The sequence below is a fragment of the Oryzias melastigma genome, linkage group LG8 (assembly GCF_002922805.2).
Source record: "Oryzias melastigma strain HK-1 linkage group LG8, ASM292280v2, whole genome shotgun sequence".
Lineage (NCBI taxonomy): Eukaryota > Metazoa > Chordata > Actinopteri > Beloniformes > Adrianichthyidae > Oryzias > Oryzias melastigma.
Window position 1 is genome coordinate 6,734,502 of NC_050519.1, and position 4,921 is coordinate 6,739,422.

Sequence of the window (4,921 nt, forward strand, 5' to 3'; positions counted from 1 at the left end):
ACGATGAGCTGTTGACGTCTGTCTGGGACACCAGTGGAACAGACATCCACGACATGGGAAGCAACGCTGCAGTCATCCCACTGAAGGTTGGAGACAACGTCTATGTGGAACTGCAAGCAAACAGGCTCGTCTTTGATGATTTCATGAACTACAACACCTTCAGCGGATTTCTGCTCTTCACTATTTAATTGCATTTTCACACTTTGTGTTCATATTATAATGATTATACCATGTTAACCTCTTGGTGTCAGTTTGAACATTGATTTTTTTTTTTTTTTTAATGATCCTTCATGGATTTTGGTTTTAATTCAAAAGCCATTTATAATTTTCAGGAAGGACTTTCTGTGATTTTGGAACACGCAGTAAATACCCACTAACGTGCAAATGTTGCTAACACCTGCTGACCAATCACTGTGAATGACAAAATAAAATGTTGGTTTCTAATGCAAATACACACGAACTCTGAAGCTACGTTATCTGTTTATTGTAACAATAAAATTTATCCAACACAAGAGGCCTTCAGCTTTATTTGTTTCTCCTGGTGCTGGGATCGACAAGTTAAAAAACTAAAACAAACAAACCTGTCCACCATGACCAAAGAGCTATCATAGGACACCAGGGACACGATTGTTCAGCTGAACAAGAATGAGATGAACGAATGTGTAAGATTTGAGAGTAAAGATCAACTGTTGGAGTAATTAACACATTTTATTTATATGGCGCCTTTCTTGACACTCAAGGTTGCCTCATAATACATAAATAAAAGCATAAAAACACAATAGTATAAAAATACAAAATCAAAAAATGTTACTATAAGTAGCTCTATCAGGAACAGACATGAAACTACTTGGATGAATGGTGAAACGTTTCATAAAGAGATGACAAGAAGTCCTGATGTCTTGATTCATCTGAATAAATTAGGATCTTCATTGACTATTAGTAAAATCATGGATTTAAAGTCCCAAAACATTCCCAGTGGGGTTTTAATTAGAACTGTGAAGTTTTTAACAAAAATTCCACATCCTAAATGTCTTTAAAAGCCATTATTCCTGTTGGTGTGAAGCCTGCTTTTCCAAAAACTCCTCTGTGTGGGCGTGGCTTATGGTGGTGAGCTGCATCCTCCCCCACCCCATATTTCCCCCAGACATGCTAGCGAGACACACTCCTTTTGATAAGTCCATGAAAAAATAACAATAAAATAAAACATGACCATTTAGGCTGCATTCCTCCAGCAACAGCACTAGCTGGAGCTCATAACTGATTTCATGCTAGCACATGCTAGTTGTTGAATTCACTTGAACAAGACATCAAATGAAATGCCAGAATACAGAAAGGTACTAATTTTCTAAACGCTTGCAGGAGAACGGTTACGGTGTACAGTTTAACCACCCGGTGGTTCCTGAGCAGAGTTACTATAAAGGAGTGGTGCTGCTACAAAGGAGCGCCGAGCTGCTATCGCAGCGGGTTGGATCAAACATGGAGAGCATATTTGTGCCAACTAACGGTATTTGTCCTTTCAGTTTCATTTTGAATATATGAGGCTAACTTAAAAAAGTCCCGTCTGGGATGGAATTAAAATACGAGCGGGCAATGCAATAACTTGCGGTTACAGCACTTTTTCTGCTCGTCACATATAAATACGTACAAAAACATCTGCCTTTAATAAAACCGTACAGTGAAAGTGCAGGCTGTCCACTGTGCATTGCATCCTTCTTCAAAACTAACTTCTTACAAAACCCTAATTCTTCCTCCGTCCAGTTGAAAAATGTCTCTTTTTCCACAAGTAATTGAATAATTATTGACGTTGCTGTGAGTTTGATATCACTCGGAAAGATTTGATCACCATAGTTAACCCCCTCATGCTCTCTTATGGGGTCCTGATGACCCCACCCTTACATTGAGGTTTTGGTCCTTCCATGACAACGGTGGACAAGACTTCATGTCATTGGACACTTGTAGAAATCGGCAATCATTGAAAAAAAAAAGTTCAGTGCACTGTCTTGTGGGGTCCAGATGACCCACTTTTAATGTAAACAAGACTAGAAGAGCGGAAGGGTAACATGTTAAATGTTTGAAACTAGGGTTAGTGCAGATAGTTTGAAGAGGGCAGATCCTCAAAGACTATAATAATTTGTTTGATGGTCTTGGTTGCTAGTGGAGCCAGTTAAGTTGATGTTTCAGACAAATCATTTATGTTGCACCAAATTTGCCACAAATGTACCTTAGGATACCTTGTCTCAAAAAAGCATGTTAGCCGCCATGCACTCAATTGTTACACAAACATTCAATGCCTATTTGCCCCAGTCTCGAAATTGAATATTCTAACTGCCTGTTTTTGGTGCATTATCTACAAAGTTTATTAGAGGCTCATTTCCAGCAACTAACACTCCAGTTTACTTATGGTACAATCTGTTTTGGTATTGTGTCAGAAGGATAACAGAAGATTGCAAAACCCTTGTGCATTCATGTTAGCACAGATGAAAACACTTTGACTGGTCAGAGAATGTATAAAACTGACCTTCCTTTGAGTAGAGTGCTTATCTTGAGCTTCACAAATGTGGGGCTCAATTAAATGTTCAAAATGACCAGAAAACTAGAACTTTCATATGAAACTTGTCAGTCTATTGTTGTTCATAGAAAGAGAAAACTCTTCCACTTCTTTTTCTACTCTGGTTAGAGCCTGTTCTCTGAAGACGGTAGTATACATTATTGAAAGAAATCTTCAGTTTCTTGGCAATTTCTCACACAGAATAGCCTTCATTTCTAAGATAGACTGTCGAGTTTCAAATGTCTTTTTCTGGCCATTTTGAGAGTTTAATCAACCAAAGGGTTCTTTTCTTTTCTCTAGTTCACCACTCAAATTCTTGTTTAGACTATTTATTAGTCAGCAAATCTGTTCTAAAAAGCATTAGAAGCTCCAACACAACCCAATAGTTATCAATTTACCACCTTTCAGGGGAATATCCACACATTCAAGTCGAAATTGGAGGTTTAATACATCACTGCTTATAGACAAAGAGTTCCTTCATTTCTGCTAAAAAAAAAAGAGTGTGCGACTCTCAGAATTGAACAGCAAAAACATTGATGAAAGGGAAAGTAATTTCCTATTCAACATGTAAAAATTCTGGAGGCGTCTTTTGCACAGGGACACATTATGTCAGGGATGTCCTAATGTGTCAAAAGTCACACAAATTATAATTGACAGTTTTTACAATATTTTAAGTGGTTTTCTAAAAGATTGAAACAGTATGTGATTCCAGCAGCACACCAAGACATTTAAATTGTTCAATCTGCTGTAGCGCTTCTCTCAAATTACTCTAAGCTGGTGTCAGGGAAGATGGTTTTGAGAAGCTCCTGGAGACAATTTTGTTGATATTCAAGCAAAGACATTGTTAAAACGTTTGAAGGCCCTCTAAAGCAGTTGACAGTTGGCAAGCTGCTTTCTGAGGACTTTTGGTGTGTGAAAAAATTACTGTGTCATCTGCATACACGATATTGTCTTCATTTTTACACACTTTTGGACCATATTAGACCACCAAATGGTTCCCACGTGCAGCTGTGTCTGCAGCTCACCGCTCCCCCAGGGGATGGGTCAAATGCAGAGAACAAATTTCACACACCACGGTGCATGACAAGTAATAGGACTTTAACTTTGATATACCTATTAGTTTAGAGTGATTAAAGAGCATTGTATAAAGTGACGCAAGAAGCAGGAACCCAGCTTACCTGGAATTGAGGTAAGATTCTTCCTTGTTGAATTTATGCCAAAGCTTCACAAATAATACATTTTTCTAGTGTTTGTGTATACAGGCTTTGAGTTAATGCCACCTCTGCCCACCAGGGCTGAATGATTTGTCCCACCAGTTTTAGAAGGTAAAACATCCATTTTTGTCACCCATTAACCTGTCGCCAGAACATTCAAAGGGAGGATGTAAAGCCTCTCCTGTACGACATCATATCCTGTCTCCACAGTCAGATGGATGATGTGTAGAGGGTCCAGGCCACAAAGACACCAACTTGACTTCCTTCAGAAAAACCTGAGACCCTGTTCCATAGTGACTTACACTATTTCCGTTCCTGTCACTAACAGGAGGAATGTCGTCTGGCCTAAACACAATCTAATTTAGGTAACAGGAAGGAGTTCTTAGATTGACTGTCTCAGTCAAGCTAATTTCTGTATACATTTGAAGGGCTAATACTCTTTTCTTAAGTCTTTCAGACTATATAGGATTATATATTACCTTTCTCCCATCAAAGAACAAATTATTTACAAAATAAGAGTTCTTTTGTGAACTCTTTTTATACCCGGAAGTAAGACGGTTCGATCTCTGAGGCACCGCCTTTCGTTCCTTCTGGGTGCCACCCATTTCCCGACATCATCCTAGAGCCGGTGTTGTGCCAAGATATGTATTTCCTGCCAGAATTTCTATCCTGTTTCGCGGCACGACTTCGGGCATCGTTGATTTGTTTCGTAACACTCATATTCTGTGACAAATCAACAATGCCAGAAGTCGGGATGCAAATTCTAGAAGGAGATACATCACTAGGCACAACACTCACAACACACCAGCTGACTCCTTCAGCTGGTGTTGCAACATTTTTTGCAGATTTATATCGCCCTTTTAAAGGAAATAGTCTCACAAAAACAAACATTTGTGAGACTATTATTAATGCAACAGCATTTCTAAGTTTTTTACTATTTAGTGTGTCTCACATAAAGTAAAATCTATAGAATAGTAATTTCTTCATGTTGGTCAATTTTCACACACTTGAAGGATCAGTTTTTGTCTTCAATTACTTTAGGATTTTATCGCAATTAGAACCAACAAAGGGGAGGTCCTAAAGCTGGAATTTCAAGTTTTCCAATGTCACTCAAAGCATAAAAAGTGAAAACACTCTGAACGTATTTTAAAGACACAAG